Source organism: Macaca fascicularis, chromosome 5 (assembly GCF_037993035.2).
Source record: "Macaca fascicularis isolate 582-1 chromosome 5, T2T-MFA8v1.1".
NCBI lineage: Eukaryota > Metazoa > Chordata > Mammalia > Primates > Cercopithecidae > Macaca > Macaca fascicularis.
The window spans coordinates 170,298,990-170,321,927 of record NC_088379.1 but is presented as its reverse complement, the minus strand read 5'-3'; the positions used below and the strand labels follow the sequence as shown (position 1 = coordinate 170,321,927).

At 39.5% G+C, this 22,938-nt stretch overlaps 1 protein-coding gene and 1 pseudogene across 1 annotated transcript in view; one reads left to right on the top strand and one right to left on the bottom strand.

Annotated features, from left to right (window-relative positions):
- CPE (carboxypeptidase E) overlaps window positions 1–22,938 on the bottom strand; it is a 122,077-nt gene that overhangs the window by 86,843 nt on the left and 12,296 nt on the right. The gene's annotated exons all lie outside the window — the stretch shown is intronic.
- LOC102132796 (trifunctional enzyme subunit alpha, mitochondrial pseudogene) lies at window positions 7,358–12,615 on the top strand (annotated as a pseudogene).

Sequence of the window (22,938 nt, the reverse complement as noted above, 5' to 3'; positions counted from 1 at the left end):
TATGCCTGCTAATTGACTACATGTGTGAATGCCTTACATGTACGAATGCCTTACATGTACATGTTCTGGGTCACCATGCTGGGTACTGGAGAGAACTGTGCGAACAAGATTCCCGTTCTCTCTTCCCCAATTCTTCGCTTCAGACCCAGCATCACATGGTTTCCGGGCCCGTGGACTCAGGGAAAGTGGGACTGGACATGCAATTACAACACACTGTAGAGACACGGCATCAAGGTAGAGATTTAAAAGAACGGACAAGAATAGCCACTTAAGAAGGTTAGAGTAAGGCCGGGCGCAGTGGCTCAAGCCTGTAATCCCAGCACTTTGGGAGGCCGAGACGGGCGGATCACGAGGTCAGGAGATCGAGACCATCCTGGCTAACACAGTGAAACCCCGTCTCTACTAAAAAATACAAAAACTAGCCGGGCGAGGTGGCGGACGCCTGTAGTCCCAGCTACTCGGGAGGCTGAGGCAGGAGAATGGCGTAAACCCGGGAGGCGGAGCTTGCAGTGAGCTGAGATCCGGCCACTGCACTCCAGCCTGGGCTACAGAGCGAGACTCCGTCTCAAAAAAAAAAAAAAAAGGTTAGAGTAAGAAGGAAGAGGGGAAGAAAAGAATGTTGAGGCCGGTGAACCGGCATATACAACATGTGAGAGACAAGAAAGACATGCTTTGTTAAAATGAGAAAAGCCCTGTAGAGCTAGGGCTCAGAGAGTGCCAGTGTGACGCTGCAGAGGTATGCAGGGACCTGGCCAGAAGAACCTGAAGCGCATGCTGAGAAGTCTAGGTTTGATCCTAGGTGGAACAGTGAGCAACTGCACGGAGTGAAGCAGAGGAACATTACAGACCTTGTGTTTGAGAAAATCACTGGTTATAACGGTGCAAAAAGAAATGGAGTGCATGGCTGATTAGAGGCTGGGAAGCCAATGATTGAAGCATTGAAGAGGTGAAGACTATGACTCTAGAACTTCTTCCCAGCATACGAATTTAAATAGATCACTGTTTAATTTTTGAACATGTTCATATTTTTTAAATGTGAATAAACATACCTTTCCCACCTCCCTCAGAGGGTTAGTTTTTAAGATAAGGTGCACAGTGGCAATGCCGCCTGCCTGAGACAGGACTGTGTGGTGTTAAGAGCACAGGCTCTGGAATGAGAGTCTGGATTTCAAACCTTACTCCCCCATTCCTGACCATGAAAACTCTGAGCAAGTAACACAACTCTTCTGTGCCTCAGTTTCCTAATCTGTAAAATAGAGATAATAATGGTAACTGATTCATAGGCTTTATTGAGAGGACTTAATAAAATAATGCCTGTTTTATTTATTGTCTTATTTCCAGCATCTAGAATTTTTCCTGGTATGTAGTAAGTGCTTACTAATATTAGTATTTATTTGAAAAGTATAAAGGATTATGTAATTGTAAGGTGTCAACATAACTAAAAAAGGTATTTAACGTCTACAATTTTCCCACCACCAAAAAAAAAATCATATTTTTAAAAATCCACAATCCCTCAAGAACATATCTGTTCTTATAAACATGAAGGTAAGTTTGCAACTTTCTCTTTTGTTTCGTCCTCAACTTTTCCATGCTGTGCTTTATCCTTTCAAACGAAACCTCTTCTGTTTAACACATTTGTAAACCCCAACTTTCAGGCTGGCTGGGGCCCAAATGCCTTCTAAACATCACTGAATCCTGCTCTGCCCGTAGACAGAGGCTGTTCCAGTGTACAAGTTGTGCTTGGGTATAGCTTGGCACATTTGAAAGACCAAAATAGTTACCAATAGTTACAAAAATTATGGTTCTCTCGTGGAAGGAAAGCACTGTCATTTTAAAGAGATGCTTTCCTCCTCCTGGAGGAATGTAGAGACTCTCTGGCCCCCACTACCCTTCTCCCCATTCCTTCCGGTCCAAGGTTTTCTCCTCCATCACCAGCCGCAGGCGTAGTGCTTCAATGGGCAGAACCAGAATCCACTGAACGACTTACCATACACAGTAACAAGAGCATACTTTTCACCTTTGAATTTTTGTATTTTTTTATTGCATTAATCATTTGATCAGATAAAGCAGATCTGTTTGCCATGTGCCCTACATTCTACAGGTGTTGAGGTCTCCATGAGAAAACTCCCTCAAGCGCATCACAGGGTTTCCATGTGAGCTATGACAAATTAGAAATCAAGTGGCCATACTTAAAAGGGAGGCAAAGCTGGTTTCCATCTTTACTCAGTGGAGAGTGAAAAGGAGAAGAAGCATTCATTGATAAAGGCTATTCCTGGCCAATTATTTAGCAACTGGTATGACACTGATTTACCAACTGTCTAGAATGTCAAGTGTACCTACCAGGTGGTAACTGTGAGCTCTGTAGAATGACATAAACTAAACAAAACAAGGGATCAGGGAAGGAGGAAGGGCAACGAGTAGGAGGGAAAAAGAAAGAAAGAGGGATGGAGGGCAGGAGGATTGGAAAAAAAAAAGTTGTATAGCTTAGTTTGACCAAAAGTCAATTTTTAAATAAACAAGTACTAATAGCACCTCTCTTATGCAACTAAAAAAGCTCCCTTTCCAACAATGCCTTTTTGTTTTAATTAATGCTTTCTTTCCACAGAGAAGAAAAAAAGGAAAAAATATTCCCTCTGGAGAGGAGAAAGAGGCCAACTATCAGAGACAATGAGCTAGATTTCTATCTTAAGTCATACTGTGCTCAAGACCCTCTAGGTAATTTTGAAATAATCACTTCCCTATTTCCTTTAGCACTGGAAAGACTATGTAAATGTCCTCCATTCAGCATGCTCTCTGGTCTTGGATTTATCTACTAACATAGTCGTGAAATTACCTTTGACATCCCCTGAAACCTGGCTTTCTGCTAGATTGCCATCCTTCATCCTCAGATCCTGAAACATCCATAGAAAGGGAACCCCAAAGTGCAAGTGCACACACAACCACGCACACATAAACACACCCACACACACACAAACACACACACACACAAACACACACACACACACACACACACAAACATATACACAAACACACACACATACACACACGAACACACACACACACACACACACACAGCCTTTCTGCCTTCCTAAATCTAAAAGGTATAGCAGCACCATAAATTAAAAGAAAAGAAAATTAATTTTGAGCAAAATTTTCTCATTCTCTAATCTAATATCAGATTTCAGTTAGATAATTAATATTTAAAATATCTTCGAATACATTATTCTACCTTCCATTTGAGGAAAGCAACAAATGTATACACAAATATGGTCCCCTTCCCTTTGTAACATTTCTTTTCTTTCCATTTTTTAATAGCTGCAAACTTACAGGACTTCTGTCTCTTAAATCAAGTATTACTAAATTTCTATTTCGGCACCTTCTGGGATGACAAGATTCCAAATATGTAATAAAAATAAATTGCCATTAATAGCTAGGTCTTTGGCAGAGGTACTGGCCTGTTTTGTTTACTTACCCAGTGCCAGTGTGATTTTCTACTTTGGGCACAGCTGTGAACAAGACTATTAATAATCAGGCTTCATCAAAAAAGGAGTCAGTTCCTAGCTCTGTAATTCAATCATGTTTTTAACCTTTTACAAATCGAAGTTGTTCTGAGTGAGTTGTTCACATACTTCAAGATTGACCTATTAAAATCTCTGATTTTTTTCAGTCTCCCTCTGCCACCCAGGTTACAGGGCAGTGGCCTGATCTTGACTCACTGCAAACTGTGCCTCCCGGGTTCCATCGATTCTCCTGCCTCAGCCTCCCGAGTAGCTGGGACTACAGGCACCTGCCACCACACCTGGCTAATTTTTGTATTTTTAGTAGAGAAAGGGGTTTCACCACGTTGGCCATGCTGGTCTCAAACTCCTGACCTCAGGTGATCCACCCACCTTGGCCTCCCAAAGTGCTGGGATCATACGTGTGAGCCACTGTACCTGGCCTCTGTTTTTTTGTTTGTTGGTTTGTGGTTTTGTTTTTTTTTAAAACCTGTGTGGTTTATAAATAAAACTACTTCAGAAAGAGGGCGACTGGCACACAATCCTGAGAGCCTGTAAACCCCGTCAACACTAGGCCTGCAAGGAAATGTTACAGAATTCAACAAGATGAAGGGTCCTCCTGAATGAGCACAAAGTAAGTATAAATAAAGTATAGTATAAAATAATTTAATAAAGACTGGCTCATCCTAGTTTGTTCCAGGATAAGGTCACCACAGTATTTCACAGTTTCTTAGAAAAGCATTGATATACTGCTATTTTTGATCTTTTCTTTATCAAGATTTCATTTGTACACTGAAAGACTCAGAGTTTAAAAAAAAAGTCATCAAATTTATTTTAGTCTCTCTCACAAGTGGCATCGATTTACTGAACCCTGACTGTGGGATATAAGCATGAGTGGAGAACGGGCGCCGTGGCTCAGCCTGTAATCCCAGCACTTCAGGAGGCTGAGGCGGGTGGATCACTTGAGGCCAAGAGTTCGAGACCAGCCAGGCCAACATGGTGAAACCCTGGCTAAATACAAAAATTAGCCAGGCATAGTAGCGCACACCTATAATCCTAGCTACTGGGGAGACTGAGACACAAGAATCACTTGAACCCTGGAGGCAGAGGTTGCAGTGAGCCGAGATCACACCATTGCACTCCAGCTGGGCAACACAGGGAGACTGCGTGGGTGAAAAATTTTAACCAGCCTCACTCCCGTTACTTTCCTGCATTCAGTGTCATAATCTGACACTTAAGTGCTCTCTCTGCATGTCCCACATCAACCATTCTGGAACCACCACCCACTCCACTATATACTTGCTTATGTGCTCGAGAGCTTAGCTGCTCTAGGCATACTTGTGACCAAACAAATGTTAAGAGAGACACTTGCTGTCTGATTTCACCAGACGGAGGTAAATGCTTGAGATTATCCATAAACGAATCCATTCCATAATGTCTCCTGCAGAAACTTTTTTTAATATTCGAATCAAAATTACTGTTGTCTTCCTCTATGCACACTTAGCCCTTTGTCACTACTATTGACTTTATATTATTCTCTCTGTGTCTCCCCCCACCCCAAATGAAGACTCTTCGAGTATCAGGAACATAGGGGAACCATCACAGTGCATTATGATGGCTCTCAAAGTGTGGCCCCTGAACCAGTGGCATCAGAATCCCTGAGAACTTGTCAGAAAAGCAAAATTTCAGGCCCTGCTTCAGACCTACTGAATCAAACTCTAGGGGTGGGACCCCAGCAACCAGTGTTTTAACAAGCCCTACAGGTGATCCTGACGCAGGCTCAAAATTGAGAACCACTGGTATATTGAAATAAGTATGGGTTTTGGAAGCAGATAACCTAAGGCTTTTAAATTCCTACTGTGCCCCTTATTAGCCAATGACATTAATCAAGTAGTTTGCTATCTTTGAGTTGCCTCTACTCACTTATGAAATTCATGACTTATGAAAATATGCTTGGGGTGGATGCTTTTTTAAATAACAGTCTTTTCAGTAAGTTGTGCTGGGGCAATGGGATACCCACCTGCAAAAGAAGGAAAGTGGACCCTCTCTACCTATCCGATAAAAAAGTTAACTCAAAATGGATCAAAGATTTAAATGTGAGAGTTAAAGATATAACACTCTTAGAAGAAAACATAGGTGTAAATCTTTGTGACCTTAAATTAGGCAATGGTTTTTTAGATATGACACAAAGAGCACAAGAAACACAAGAAAAATACATAAATTGGACCACATCAAAATGTAAAACTTCTGTACTTGAAAGGACACTATCAAGAAAATAAGAAGACAACCCACAGAATGGGAGAACATTTTTGCAAATCGTGTATCTGATAAGGGACTTGGTTCCAGGATACATAGGGAGCTCTTACAACTCAACAATAATAAGAAAAATTGCCCAATTTAAAATGGATAGCCCCAGGTGCAGTGCCACATGCCTGTTGTCTCAGCTACTTGGGAGGCTGAGGTGAGAGGATCCCCGGAGCCCAGGAGTTTGAGACACAGCAGAACTCTGTCTCTTAAAAATAAAAAAAAGTTGGGTCGGGCACAGTGGCTCACGCCTGTAATCCCAACATTTTGGGAGGCTGAGGCGGGTGGATCTCCCGAGGTCAGGAGTTCAAGACCAGCCTGGCCAACATGGTAAAACCCCATCTCCACTAAAAAATAAAAAAATAAAAAATTAGCCAGGCATGGTGGCAGGTACCTGTAATCCCAGCTACTCAGAAGGCTGAGGCAGAGAACTGCTTGAACCTGGGAGGTGGAGGTTGCAGTGAGCCAAGATCACGCCACTGCACTCCAGTCTGGGCAACAGAATGAGACTCCATCTCAAAAAAAAAAGAAAAGAAAAGAAAAAATTGGAGCCCGGCATGATGCTTGTAATCCCAGCAATCCACTTGAGTTACTTGGGAGGCTGAAGTGGGAGAATCCCTTGAGCCTGGGAATTCGAGACCAGCCTGGGCAACATAGCCGGACCCCATCTCAAAAAAAAAAAAAAAAAAAAGACTGGAAGTGTCTCCAGAGAAGATATATATATGGTCAATAAGCACATTAAAAGATGCTTAATATCATTAGCCACCAGGGAAATGCAAATCAAAACAACATTAAAATATCACCTCACACCCAGTAGAATGGCTATAATCAAAACGACAGCAAAAAACAAGTTGGCGAGGATATAGAGAAATTGGAGCCTTCGTACACTGCCGATGGGAATGTAAACGGTGCAGCCATTCTGGAAAACAGTCTGGCAGTCCCTGAAAATATTAAACAAAGAATTGCAATATGACCCAGCAATTCCACTGCTAGGTACATACCCAAAAGAAATAAAAACACATACCCACATAAAAACTTGCACATGAGTGCCATAGCAGCCTTGTTCATGATAGTCAAAAAATGGAAACAACCCAGATGTCTATCAACGGATGAATGGAAAAACGAAATATGGTAAATCCACATAATGGAGTACTAATACATGCTACAACATGGGTGAGCCTTGAAAGCACTATGCTAAGTTAAAGGGGTCAGCCACAAAAGACCACATATTGCACAATTTGATGTATATGAAATGTCTAGAATAAGCAAATCTATGGAGACAAAAAGTAGATTAGTCTGGTTGCCTAGAGTTGTTGGAGCAGGATTGGGAGGAAATGGGAAAATGAGGAGTAACTGCTAACGGGTATGGGGTTCTTTCTGAGGTGATGATATAAATGTTCTACAATTGTGGGGATGGCTGCACAACACTGTGGATATACTATAAACCATTGAATTTTACTTTTAATTGTGTGAACTATTTGGTATGTGAATTCTATCTCAATAAAGCTGCAACTAAATAAAATGACCACAAAGATTTTCAGCCATTAAATATTAAAATATTTAATAAAAGAGGCAAGTTTTAGGAGGGAGCTTAAGAACAGTACAACTCTGAAATCTGAGGAAAAAACTCTGAAGTCAGTTCATTTGTATTCTCCTTGGTTATGATAAATCAAAAAAGCCAATACAGAAGGTAAGAATGAAATTAAAGAGAAGCGCTCTCCACTGCCGTTCTCTTCAGCTCAACATGGTGGCCTACCGGGCGACTGGCAGCCTCAGCCGCTTCTCTGCCTTCAGGATCCCCCGCTCCCAAGGTTATGTATGCCACAACTTTACAGGGTCCTCTGCTTTGCTGACCACAACCCATATTAACTATGGAATCAAAGGGGATGTGGCAGTTATTTGAATTAACTCTCCCCATTCAAAGGTAAAAACACTGAATAAACAAAGAGCTGCATTCAGAGTTCACAGAAGTTATGGATGAAATCTGGGCTAGTGATCAAATCAGAAGTGTCATCCTTATCTCATCAAAGCCAGGCTGCTTTACTGTAGGTGCTGATATCAACATGTTAGCCACTTGCAAGACCCCTCAAGAAGTAACACATATGTCACAAGAAGCACCGAGAACATTTGAGAAATTGAAAAGTCCACAAAGCCTGTTGTGACTGCCATCAGTGGATCCTGCCTGGGAGGAGGACTTGAGTTTGCCATTTTATGCCAATACAGAATAGCAACAAAAGACAGAAAAACAGTATTAGGTGCTCCTGAAGTCTCGCTGGGGATCTTACCAGGCGCAGGAGGTGCACAAAGGCTGCCCAAAATGGTGGGTGTGCCTGCTGCTTTTGACATGATGCTGACTGGTAGAAACATTCATGCAGACAGGGCAAAGAAAATGGGACTTGTTGACCAATTGGTGGAATCCCTGGGACCAGGACTAAAACTTCCAGAGGAACAGAAAATCAAATACCTAGAAGAAGTCACAATTACTTTTGCCAAAGGACTAGCTGATAAGATCTCTCCAAAGAGAGACAAGGGATTGGTGGAAAAATTGACAGTGTATGCCATAACTATTCCATTTGTCAGGCAGCAAATTTACAAAACAAGTGGAAGAAAATGTGTGAAAGCAGACTAAAGGGCTTTATCCTGCACCTCTGAAAATAATTGATATGGTAAAGACTAGAATTGAGCAAGGAAGTGATGCTGGTTATCTCTCTGAATCTCAGAAATTTGGAGAGCTTGTAATGACCAAAGAATCAAAGGCCTTGATGGGACTCTACCATGGTCAGGTCTTGTGCAAGAAGAATACATCTGGAGCTCCACAGAAGGAAGTTAAGCATCTGGCTATTCTTGGTGCAGGGATGATGGAAGCAGGCATCACCCAAGTCTCCATGGATAAGGGGCTAAAGACTATACTTAAAGATGCCACACTCACTGAGCTAGGCCGAGGACAGCAACAAGTGTTCAAAGGACTGACTGACAAAGTGAAGAAGAAAGCTCTAACATCATTTGAAAGGGATTCCATCGTCAGCAACTTGACTGGGCAGTTTGATTACCATGGATTTTAAAAAGACCAACATGTTGATGGACACTGTGTTTGAGGACCTTAGTTTTAAGCACAGAGTGCTAAAGGAAGTAGAAGCGGTGACTCTAGATCACTGTGTCTTTGCCAGTAACACATCTGCTCTCCCAATCAGTGAAATTACCGCTATCAGCAAAAGACCTGAGAAGGTGATTGGCAAGCACTACTTCTCTCCTGCGGACAAGAGGCAGCTGCTGGAGATGATCACAACCGGGAAGACTTCCAAAGACACCAGTGCCTCAGCTGTAGCAGTCCGTCTCAAGCAGGGGAAGGTCATCATTGTGGTTAAGGATGGACCTGGCTTCTATACCACCAGGTGTCTTGCACCCATGATGTCTGAAGTCATCCGAATCCTCCAGGAAGGAGTTGACCCGAAGAAGCTGGATTCCCTGACCACAAGCCTTGGCTTTCCTATGGTTGCTGCCACACTGGTGGATGAAGTTGGTGTGGATGTAGCGAAACATGTGGCGAAAGATCTGGGCAAAGCCTTTGGGGAGCAGTCTGGAGGTGGAAACCCAGAACTGCTGACACAGATGGTGTCCAAGGGCTTTCTAGGTCACAAGTCTGGGTAGGGCTTTTCCATCTGTCAGGAGGGTGTGAAGAGTAAGAATTTGAATTCTGACATGGACAGTATTTTAGCAAGTCTGAAGATGCCTCCTAAGTCTGAAGTCTCCTCAGATGAAGACATCCAGTTCTGCCTAGTGACAAGATTAGTGAGTAAGGCAGTCATGTGCCTGCAAGAGGGGACCTTGGTCACACCTGCAGAGGGAGACACTGGAGCCATCTTTGGGCTCAGCTTCCCACCTTGTCTTGGAGGGCCCTTCCGCTTTGTGCATCTGTATGGCACCCAGAAGATAGTGGACGGGCTCAAGAGGTATGAAGCTGCCTATGGAAAAGAGTTCACCCCATGCCAGCTGCTAGTTGACCACACTAACAGCCCTAACAAGAAGTGTTACCAGTGAGCAGGCCTCACGCCTCACTCAGTCAGTGCACTAACTCCAGCTTCCGGCAGAGGTGATTCTCCACCAGAGTGGCGTCTAGATTTATCAGAGTTACGAGAAAGAAGACAAACTCCGGCATTGGGTTTGCTCCCTGATTCAAGTGCCTTCAGCCAAGATCATCTCTCCCTCCTGGTGAAGTCCGACTGTGAACTAGAGTTAGCACTTCCTAGTGGAAGGTGGAAGCCCCTGTGCTCATTGTATAAGCCCTGAGGCCTAGAGTGGCAGCCAAGAGCCGTCTGGAGCCATCTCTCTCCCTGTTCCTCCCAGGAAGCCAGGGTGGCCAGGGGTGGCGAGGGCAATTCTGCACCCAGCCAAACATATAACAATAAAAACCAAACTCTGTTTAAAAAAAAAAAAAAAAAAAGAATGAAATTAAAACCATGAATTACAACAGGCTTTCAACATCCTCTTTTTATGTTGTTAGCAAGCCAGAAAACACATTCCCCATGGCATATGTTACAATTTAAATTTCGTTCAACAATTAAATCATTGTCACATTAATAGTGGTAGTAGGATTTTAGAGCTGGGGCCCCAATGATTATCTATTCCAACTTCCAGATTTTACAAAAATAGACTGCTCTAACATTTTTCATACAACTCCACACAGCTTCCCCATCAGTGTGCAGATGTTAATTTTTGCTTAACGTAATTCTAATAAACTGTTTTCTGGCACATGTGTTTCAGCCTCAAAAATATGATTTTTTAAAAAATTTCTTTCACTGTCTTTTCATATTTAGTTAACATAAGCCTTTCTTTGTTTCAATGAGAGGTAGTGATGCTTTCCTTTGTGATACACACATCATAAAACAGTCGCCTTCAGCTTTTGTTTTTTAATAGCTTGCTTACATAAGTTTTACAGAGCTATGAAAGAATCAAATAGCAATCAAAATATTCTTCATAATCATCATCAATTTCTAGTTGATTCCCAGTGTTAACTTTTTCAATCTGAGTTCACAATTTGGTGTGCCTGCATTTTAATTCAGGGCCAGATATTTCCCAGTGTTCGATTGTTTCAAATCCAGAAAAAGAGAAGAAGAGTCTGGCATTTTACATTCCAGATTTCAAAACAACTATTTCCAAAGAAAAAATATCTTAAAATATTTTTTAAAAACAAAGGTAGTTTTCTCATTTCTGTTTTCTACTTGCCACATTCTTCAGGTTTTCGTATTGACTCCTCTTCGGGGGAAGAGTAAATCTTTTTGTGACATATTTGTCACAAAAAGTGTATATTTTAATTTACATGGTGCATTGGGCCATTTTTGCATTACTATAAAGAAATATTGGTGACTGAGTAATTTACAAAGAAAAGAAGTTTAATTGGCTCACGGTTCTGCAGGCTGTACAAGAACGATGCTGGCATCTACTCGGCTTCTGGGGAGGCCTCAGGGAGCTCTCACTCATGATAGAAGCAGAAGCATGCACGTTACATGGAGAGAAAGGTAGTAAGGCGGGGGAGGTGCCACACAATCAGATCTCGTGAGAACTCACACCAGGGGATGGCGTCAAGTCATTCATGAGGAGTCTGCCCCCCATGATCCACATACCTCCCGACAGGACCCATCTCCAACACTGGACATTACATGTTAACATGAGATTTGTTCAGGGACAGATATCCAAACTATTTCACAAGGTGTCATGTAACAGGCCAGAATCACTAGAAACACCAACATCCTTTAAGACTGAATTATGCATCTCAATAATTCTATGTAACTATAAGAATAATATAGGTTATAAATGGGACCCAGTTATTTACAAAATTCATTCAAAGATCTGAAGAGGTGAATGATCATCTAAGCAAATACCGAGAGAATCAGGCTGAAAATGTTGGCCACTATTATTATTAGCACATTTTCCTTCTCTTTCACAAATAAAAATCGTACAAAACAGTAGTGGCTTCTTGATCCACAAAGAAGCGTTATTACATCTTTATTAAATCTATCTTTTGATGGAAATATTTTATAACCTTCTGAAGAAAGAACTGACATAAAAATAAAATAATCTGTCCATTTATGACCTTTCCCTAATTAGCCTTTCCTCTTCATTCCATTGTCACCACACTCTTCCAGGTCCTTATCAAATTACGCCATTATTACTCTATCAGCCTTTTGCCCAGGCTCCCAGCCGCTACTTTGAAAACATCTGGCTTAATATTAAAATAACTAATTTTACTACAACACCACTTTCCACAGAATCATTCTATGCCTACAAGACTGCAGAAGCCCCGTAACCCACCATTGTGTCTAAATTCCTCTGTCCAGCTTGCAAGGCCTCATATATTGTGATATCACCCAATCTTTCCAAAAGTATTTCATGTTCCCCCACACATAAACCCTCCTCCACTCAGGAAGGCAGATGTTCCACAAGACAAGAAATAATGGGAGGAGAATACGGTTTGGGAAATAATAATACTTTCTGTTATTCATTAAGTGTATGTTGTGTGCCATGAATTGTGCCCAGCACATTACATGCGCTATTTCATTTTACCCACACGTAAACCTTATGTGACAGGTTTCATGATTTTACGGAGTGGAAGCTGAGCCACACGGAGACTTTCTTCTTTAAGGCCGTTAAGCTATTAAATGGCAGAGCCGGCAGCCTTGTGTCTCACTCCAATGCTCAAGTTCTTGTCCACATGTTGAGCAGGACTTATAATAAAGGTGTATGAGGCAGGTGGATGTGCAAATCTGAAGCTCAGTGGGGAGAAACAAGGGTTATATTTTTCCATCACTGGCTTCTAGGTAACTGCACCTGTTGTTATGAGTGAGCTTGTCTACAGAAAAGGTGTGTAACGAAGAGAAGAAACCAAGAACAGAACTCTAAACAATGGCACCACTTTCGGAGTGGACAGAAAAGAAGGCCCCAGAAAAGACTGAGAAGGTGTCAGGAGAACCGGAAGAGCTATCCAGTACAAATCAAAAGTGGGGTTTCAAGTCACAATAAAGGGGAGTAGTCAGCTGTATAAAGAAAAAAAATCAAATAAGGTCGAGTAAGATAAAGATTGAAAACTGCTCATTAGAACTGGTGGTGAAGAGCTGGGATAACTCATAACTTATCATCCAAACCAGGACAGTTTTGAGGGTGAAAGAGGGTTCTATTAACAAATACCACAGCAACACTGAACATGGTGGAAACCAAGACATAAGGTCACCCTATTAAGAAATCAGTAGTGGCCCTTTGTGAGAACCATATGAAGAGAGTAATGCAGTGACCACCACAATGATGTGAGTTCAGGAATGAATGTGTGTTGAAAATAGCATGTAATCTTTCAAAAAACTTAGTTTATTCCTTCTTTACTCCCACTGCTTCACTTGACTAGCCTTTAGAAAAAGAAAGGCTTGGTGTGATGAATGGGTGAGAGAAAAGGTGAGTGTTAGAGGTGAAACTGCCCTTCACTTACTCCTTATCCATTTGTTTGACTTCTTCCTCTTGACTCTACTGAAACTACTTCCCCAAATGTCCCCAGTGACTTCCAACCAGTGCTGGGAGTGAGTGACCTTTACTGTATCCTCTGCTTCATTAACTTCCACAGCATTTGGCATCGCCATATGCCCCCAGTCCTATCTTGAGACTACAGCTCTGAATCATACCTACTGTCTCTCTTTCTCTGACTACATCTCTCTCTCTCTTTTGCTCATTTAATCTTAAAAATGGTGTGTTCTAAGTTTCTGCCTGATACACTTTCTCTCCATCTCTCTGCTCTCTTCTTGCTCATTTAATATTAAAAATGTTGGTGTGTTCTAAGTTTCTGCCTGATACACTTTCTCTCCTTTGTCTATTCTCCCTCCCTCAGTTATCTCATCCATAATCACCATTTTCACCCTCACCAGTCATGCAAATGACACCTAAATCTTTTTCTCTGTCCTCAAATTCTGCCATGAAATGATTTTCATTTCAAACTGATGACCATATATCTCTCTCCAGATAGTGGGGCCGCAACACCTCCCTAAATATGTCAAAAGCATACAATATCCTTTTCTTAAATTAGCAGCTCACAAATGGTCTATTTCTATTAACTCCCGAAAAAATGAAGTCTAAATCCTCAGCCTAGCATTTAAGGATATTCATGATATATGATATGACCAAAGACTACTTGTAAAGATTTTGCTTCCTCTACACGTACAGCAAGGTCTAAGCACAAAGTGCTCTGTTATTATCCTCTGAACATTACCTTGGAACCCAATCTTAGAGAGGCTGGGATTATAACACAGATGAATGCTACTGTTTCTCCTAGAATTCTCTTCTCTCCTCTACACTGGTCAAGATTAAGCTAATCAGAAATCTTGGTGAGCATCCTTATTAAATGTGTCCTCCATTCTTCAGTCTCAAATTTTGCTTTGTATTACTCTTAAGGTACTTGTCATTTTCTGTCTTATCACAACATATGCATGTGTCTTATCCTCCCTAGTATATTGGGAACTCCTTTAAAAGAGGATATGTGACTAGGCACGGTGGTTCATGCCTGTAATCCCAGCAGTTTGGGAGGCCAAGGCGTGTGGATCACCTGAGGTCAAGAGTTCGAGACCAGCCTAGCCAACATGGTGAAACCCCGTCTCTACTAAAAATACAAAAATTAGCTGGGTGTGGTGGCACGCACCTGTAACCCCAGCTACTCAGGAGGCTGAGGCAGGGGAATCGCTTGAACTTGGGAGGCGGAGGTTGCAGTGAACTGGGATAGTGCCACTGTACTCCAGCCTGGGTGAAAGAGTGAGACTCTTTCTCAAAACAAAAAAAAAAAAAAAAGAGGGTATGTCTTTTCACAGATGTACAACAGGTATTTACTGTTTAGAATCGATAGTTATAATTAGTAGAATAGATGCATTTGACATCTTAATACATCTTACTTGAAAATCCATTATTTTTATCACTCTCAAAAGTAAAAGAAAAACTGACAGCTATTTATGCCTGATACATTAAACATCCTCAGTAATCATTATTTTAAAACTATATCTCCAGTTTATGAACATATAATTTGACAGAACAGTTTATCAAGTAGATTAATTTTTAGGCACATCAAGATTAATATGATCACTTAGTAGAGTATATTTAGGCAATTAAATTTTTATAATATAAGTAAGTACAACAGCAAAACCCTTTAATGCCTACTGTCAAAGCATAGAATTGTGAATTAATTGATTATAATAGGTTGTGATTTGAAGTGGAACTTCTTAGTCATTGATTGATTAAACCAAGTAATGCCTGCAAAACCTATTTTTAACACCTCAGTGTATATCACCTGCTGTTCTTTGTTTAACACAACTGTACCTTTAAATACAGCTAATGCCAGATGGTCTCCTCAATAAAAAAACAGCAGGAGGCAACATATTAATGCCACTCAACAAGCAAGTCTGCAGACAGCCAGCCAATGAAATCAGTCTTCAGTTGCTAAGCCGTTCTGTCACCATGGCAACACCTACTTCAGAAAAAATATTGGATTTTCAAGTCAAGTGCGCCACCCACCTTAAAATTCCAGATCCTCTAAGCTATGATCACCAGATACTTTAGTTAAAATAACTGCTTAGATTTTTTCCATTGACCTAAAATCAGGGCTATCTTGAAAAGCCATTTGCCTTTCCATTTTTAAATGTTTATTTACTCTCAGTTTCTAACTTTCCGAATTTTCTAGATAAACATACTCCATTTAAATGTGTGTGTAGGCATATGTATACACATGCACATTTGTATACATGTACCTATATGTATATATGTATTTATACACATATATACATATATGTATATATTGTGTTATACGATATTATATATACATATATACATATATGTATATATGTTTATAAATGCACCTTAGGCGAATAGTCCTAAATATAAATACAAATCTTAACGTCTCAGAAAATTGTCACTGGTACATGCTCTTATCAATCTTAGTAAAAAAAAATTACATCTGATGGAAATAAGCAATTAATAAAATAAGTTTATGTATTAATTAGAATAATTAATTAATTGAGATCAGAATAATATTCTTTTTGCTACCAGCCTCTAAATTATTCAGTTATTAAATTATTAAAACCTTAGTGGGGGGGTTGTTATTTTTTTTTTTTGAGAAATGGGGACTTTCTGTGTCGCTCAGGCTATGTACAGTAGTGCAATCATAGCCCACTGTAGCCTCCAATTCCTGGGCTCAAGCAATCCTCCCACCTCAGCCTCTGGAGGAGCCAGGACTATAGGCATGCACCACCATGCCCAGCTAATTTTTCTTTTTTTTTTTTTTCTGGTAGAGATGGGGTCTTGCTATGTCACCCAGACTGGTCTCAAACTTCTGGCCTCAAGCAATCCTCCCACGCTGGCCTCCAAAAGTGCTGAAATTTCAAGCATGAGCCACTATGCCTGGCCAAAAGCTTGTTTTTAATACAGCTCCATTTTTAAGTGGAAATGATTATTTGTCCTATAAAAGGGAGATAATCCTGTTTTATCTGATGAAAATGCAGAGAATCTAAAATAATATTTGGAAATACATTGTATAATCAAGATAAGATGGTAGAAAGGATGCTTATTTTGAAAGCATGGAAAGAGTATCTAAGAACATGGCTGCAGCTTCCACTCAAGTCACATGGTAAGAAGGAACATTTCCCCAAAAAAGGGAAAAGAGGAGCTAATATCAGAAGGGAGGAAGACAAAATAAACAGTTGTCTAATATACGGAATTGTGTATTTATTTAAGAATGTAGTGGGCCGGGCGCGGTGGCTCAAGCCTGTAATCCCAGCACTTTGGGAGGCTGAGACGGGCGGATCACGAGGTCAGGAGATCGAGACCATCCTGGCTAACACGGTGAAACCCCGTCTCTACTAAAAAATACGAAAAACTAGCCGGGCGAGGTGGCAGGCACCTGTAGTCCCAGCTACTCTGGAGGCTGAGGCAGGAGAATGGCGTAAACCCAGGAGGCGGAGCTTGCAGTGAGCTGAGATCGGGCCACTGCACTCCAGCCTGGGCGACAGAGCGAGACTCCGTCTCAAAAAAAAAAAAGAATGTAGTTATATATACATATATATTCTAACCTTGGTTTTGCCACTTACAAACCTGTGATGTTAAACAAATCACTTAATCTCTCTGGGCCTCAGTTTCCTAATTTATAGAATGGGGATAATTATAGTACCAAACCCACAAGGGATATGTGGGCAAGTTGTGCCTTTAAACATCACTTGGCATATATCAAGCATTATTTAAGTGTGAACAGTAATATAAAGTAAGTTCATATTCTCTCCACCACATTTAAACATTTTTTCTTGGCCTTTCTATTTCATCTTTAAGCTTTATTTTCTAACTTTCTCTGTGTTTTGATGCTTTTTGTTTTCAGTTGGCTTCACTTTCTTATTTTTATTTTAATTTTTATTATTTGTGGAGACAAGGTCTCATTCTATCACCCAGGCTGGAGTTCAGTGATGTGATACCAGTCACTGCAGCCTCAACCTCCTGGGCTCAAGCCATCCTCCCACCTCAGCCTCCTGAGTAGCTGGGACTACCAGAGCATACCACCACACCTGGCTAATATTTTGTAATTTTTTTTTCTTTTTTCTTTCTTTTTTTCGTGGAGACAGGGTTTCACCATGTTGCTCAGGCTGGTCTCAAGTGAGTCTGAGTGGTCTCAAACTCCCCAGCTCAAGTGATTGTCCTGCCTCAGCCTCCCAAAGTGCTGGGATTACAGGTGTGAGCCACCACACCCAGCCTTCTTCTTTAATCTTAAATATTATATTTCTGTCTATTTTATTATTTTTAATAATCTCCTTTTTTTTTTTTTTTTGAGACAGAGTGTGGCTCTGTTGCTCAGGCTGGAGTTCAGTGGCACAATCTCATCTCACTGCAACCTCCACCTCCCGGGTTCAAGCGATTCTCCTGCCTCAGCCTCCAGAGTAGCTGGGATTACAGGTGCCCAGCATCACACCCTGCTAATTTTTGTATTTTAGTAGAGATGGGGTTTCACCATGTTAGCCAGGTTGGTCTCAGACTCCAGGTCTTGAGGTCCTGGTCTCAAGTGATCTGCCTGCCTTGGCCTTCCAAAGTGCTGGGATTACAGGTGTGAGCCACCATGACCAGCCTATCTTAACTTCTTACCTGATATTTCCAACATTTGATGGCTCACTTCTTTAGATCTATCTCAAAGTCAAGTTGTGGGAGTTACACAGAGACAGAGAGAGCATGGAGGGTCATACCAACAGTCGTTACAGCGCCCAGTAAATTCCCTAGCCCTAGTTAAAGATGACTCCAGGAACGAATTCAGGAATATGATATAACATATCTCCCAGGGACCACAGACCTCATTGTGCGAAGAGCAAATCTGATTATCTAAAAAGTACTTTTAAACGGAAACTTTGCTATATTTTAGATTTCAAAACACACATACCTTTTTTCCTTTAGAGGAGGGAGGAAAAAAAAAAGAGGGTAAAGCAAATGAAACTTCTTTAGGGCAACTCCTTTTTGTGACAGAAAAACAGTTGCAGTGGTCTTAGAATAACTGATTGGATGAAAGGCAATCTAGTTTTTGTTTACTTAAGAGAAGGGAGAACTCCTCTTAATATCAGAATTAGCCCAGTCCATACAGGTGAGATTAGGTTCTCAAACCTTTCATGACAAGTATTTTGGGGGGTTTTTTGTAATTCTACTTCTGAAATGCTTTGGGCGTCTACATGTTATGCATGTGCCCCGTGAGCATTCTCTGAGGGTTAAGAATCATTTCCCAACTATCCTGTACAATTCTCTACATGTGCATTATCATGTAATACCTTTGAACTACACATAATGCACGGAATTTATGATTTCAAGTTCGATCCCGTGCGATTTAATTTCTAAGCAGATTACATATTTAACAGAAAGCAAGAAAGAAGATGAAATGTGGTTCACAATTTTTTCATCATAATCCATTTATATAAGATAATTTGGAAAAGAATCTTTAAGTCATTTTTATTAGTCTGTCAAAGAAATGGCTGCTAATAAAACTGCCCAATCAAATCATTACCAATACTGTACATTGACCCTTGGCATAGGTAGAAGTTTCTTTCCATCCTTTCTTCCTAATCTCTTACTTAACTAGGCTCTGGAATTCCACTCTCATTAACACCCAAAGGTTAGCTCTATGCACAGGTCAAATGTCAAATGGAGAATTAAAGCAATTGTCTGAATAATTCAGACTTAATACTTTCATCAGAAATATTATTATAATCAAAATAAATTTCACCCCAAATTAACCATGAAATTATCTCCAGTCTTTTCATTGCATTATTAGCCCATTTCCTGCTCATATGAGAACACACCCTTTCACACAAACATCAGCCAGAAGACTCTGGAATATTTTACTTGCTAATATCCTGACTATAAATTACCATCAGAATTCATCAACTAATCATTTTGGTAGAGTTTCTCATAGGACAAAAATCAAAACAAAAAAACGTCATTCACACATATATCATATGTTCTTAAATTCAGTAATGCATACCACTCTTTTCTGTCCAATCATTTAAGGAGGCTCTTCATTCCAGATACAGTTCCTTTATATATTTCTTCTTTTTAATAAAGGCTGTTCATTAAATACGCAATACATTATCAATGACTCTTATTTTAATATGTTTCATAAAACTTTCACAAATATGGAAATAAAGTCCTTTGAGAAATTGTGTGATGATTGTGGCTTTGGAAAACATTCTCAACAAATATGTGATCCCCTTCAGCACAAATAACATTTTTCACATTAAAAAAAATTTTTAATAGGGGCAGAGTCTTGCTATTTTGCCCAGGCTGGTCTCAAACTACTGGGCCCAAGCAATCCTGCCCTCTCAATCACATTAAAATTTAATGCAGACACATGAACAGATCAACACGAGTGTGATTTTTTTTAGAAGGAAACCTCACCCAGTTTTAGTTATTTATATTATTCAGCCTCAACATCCAGCGACACAACACATGATTCATTCTGCGTGGTGCACATAACCGAGGGTTGCCCTTGCACACCACAGCACCCTTCCCAGAGGCCCACTCCCAATTACCATATTCTCTTAGGACCAGGATTCCTAAATGTCAGTCATGTGGGAGATGCCAGCCTTAAATTCAAAAAATTACTTGAATCTATTCGCAGAAGCACTGTGGTATAGTAGGTATCTGATCTTTGCTAATAAGTTTTCATAATTGTATTGTAACTTATATGGAACTGTCCTTCCTTGGGCCATCTTGGATTTTACCACTCCCTAACTCAAAGCGAGATTAAGCACTTCATCCCATCTCCCAAAGTAATTTACTCCACGAATCATTATGGAGCACTGTAGATCTGCTGATGTCCCCATCCATTATTTCTGTTTCCCCAAAGTTTCTCTTGAGCCACCAGCCCTTAAGTCTTTCCCTTCTCTCTCTCTGACTGTCTACACACCCTCTGAATATGTCCCTCTCCTTCTTATCCAGTTTAGGTCCTCAGCCTTCCTGAAGGCCCAGCCCTCCAAAAAGTTTATCAGAGCAGTCTTCCAACAAAAGCTTGTTTCTTCCTAGAGAGTGGATTCTACTGCCAAGAAAAATAACATTTTCTGTATGTACTTACAGTGTGCTGGAATGATTTATTCAATGCTTTCCTGATTTTTTGCCACCCTAGGCCCTGTTCATCCACCTCCGGCACACCCATACCCATTTACAGCACACAGGTCAAGAAGCTCTGCTCTAAGGATTTGAAAACATACTGATAAGTTACATTCCAGTAACGCCCTCACAGACTCCAGTTCACATAAACAGCTCATGACCCTCCATGTCCAATAAGAAATAGTTATGTTTATTTCTCCATCTGTGGACATTGCTATGGGAAATGCTTTAAGAAGAGTGTCCAACTGTGTATCAGAAAATGAGTTCCAAGCCTCCTGGGCTTCAGAACCTTGGGCAGGTTGTTTAATCTCTCTCTGAAGCTCAACTTAATCATCTATAAAATGAGAGTGCTCCTTCTAGCTAGGAAAAAACTATAATTGTAATGTTTCACAATTCTATGGAACACTAATGAAGATTGGGTTTAACATCAGGAGTAATTCAAAATAAATTTACCCTAATCAAAAACCTATAATTGGAAAAATTAGTTAAATACTAAATATTTCCGCAAAGTGAATTTCTCTCCCAAAAGCATCTGACAAACTGCATGATCATTATTCAAGTGTTAGACAAATGCAGCTGGATGAATGCTCTAAAACAGCTGCCAAAGCATGGAGAAAATCTATGGGCTGAATTCTCCTTCAATAACTCAGACGGCATTGCTTTTTTTGTTCTTGTTCTTATTTTTGTGGGTTTTTACAAAACATAGTTTTTGAATTACAGAGTCAAAACAGAATACTAATTGAGCTATACTTAATTGCTGGAAATTAGCCTAAAAAGATCAAAATTATATAGCATCTTTATACTCCATGGCTTACTAGAGAGTGCTCAATAATAGCTACCTAGGGAGGAAAAGTATCAGTAATCAATTGTTGCTAAGTACAGTATAATCTAGTATATGCTTAATATACTTCTACTTATATACTATATAACTGTATTATATGTTTGTTTATATATATTATTTATATACGTGATATATTATAACAGACTATATATGTGCCAGATAATTATGTTCCATTAACATGTAAAATTTTCATCTAGAGAAAATTTTCAATTTAGAGAATGCAATTTTGGGGGTGTTGTCCTTTGAGGCTGATTTCCCTCATTAAGACATTAAAACTATTTGGGATAGAGCTTATACTAAGATAAGCTCCATTGAATTATATATAAATATAAAATATTTATAATATTTCATTATCTATTTATAATATCATTATAATAGTATAATATTTATACTATAGTAATGGAATAATGGAATATAAATATGATATATAAGTATAAGCTCCATTATAATATATACATATGTAATATATTTAATATAATATATACATATATTGTAAATATATATCTGTATATATTGTAAATATATAATTTTGTATTGTAAATATATGATATATTACATATTTTATAATATATAATATATTGTATATATAATATATTTACTATATATTATACAGTATATTATATATACATACTATCATATGTAAATATATAAATATATATTATATACTTATATATACACTATATAGTATATATATACTATTATATTAGTATATATATAGTATATATATAATTAGCATATATACTAGTATATGGAATAATGGTATATACACTTAGTATATATACTATATTTATTAGTATATTAGTATATGCTATATCCCAAATAGTTTTACCATCTTGATGAGGGAAATCAGCCCCAAAGGAGAGCACCCCCAAAACTGCATTCTCTAAACAAACCTGCATTCTCTAAACAAAACTGCATTCTCTAAACAAAAATTTTCTGTAGATGAAAATTTCACATGTTAATGGAACATAATTATCTGGCACAATGTATCTTGAATGCTTATATGTCACCACATTCAGAACAATGAAGAAAAAGACACAAGAAGTGTGAACGATTTACTAGCTTAAAATAAAGTCCTCTCTTTGTCTTTCCATATCTTATGCATCTTTTAAGTCCTGCTCAAATCCCCACCTCCTTCTGAAAGCCCTCCATTACAGACCACTCTCTTATAACTCCCTGAAGAATTAGAGTCAATACCTTCGTACCAAGTACTTGGTAAAATGCTGTTGTTTCTTGCTCCCTTTTGAAATATCTCTTCAATTTGCAGAATATCACTCATATAGGAGGCACTTAGTTATTACTGTTAAATAAGTACAGTTGTGCTACAAATATAATAACACATAAAGAAATGAAAGATGCAGTATTTCGTTTACAGCGCTCTACTACTCAGAGTTTGATTTCCAAATGTGACCTGGTTTGAAAGCATTTCTACCTGGAATTTCCAAATGCCTGGTGAATGAATGTCTTTATTTTTTCTCGGTGACCTGTCCAATTAGGATGATTTATACTGCAAGTTGTTAGTAGGGCCTTTTTGATAATAAAGCATTCTTACTACCTTGGTCTGAGGGGCTGAGAATATTATGGAAAATGTAACGTATTCCACAAATGAGAGCCTTCTTGGCCTTTTGGAAATGTTGGCAGAGGTATGAATGTTTT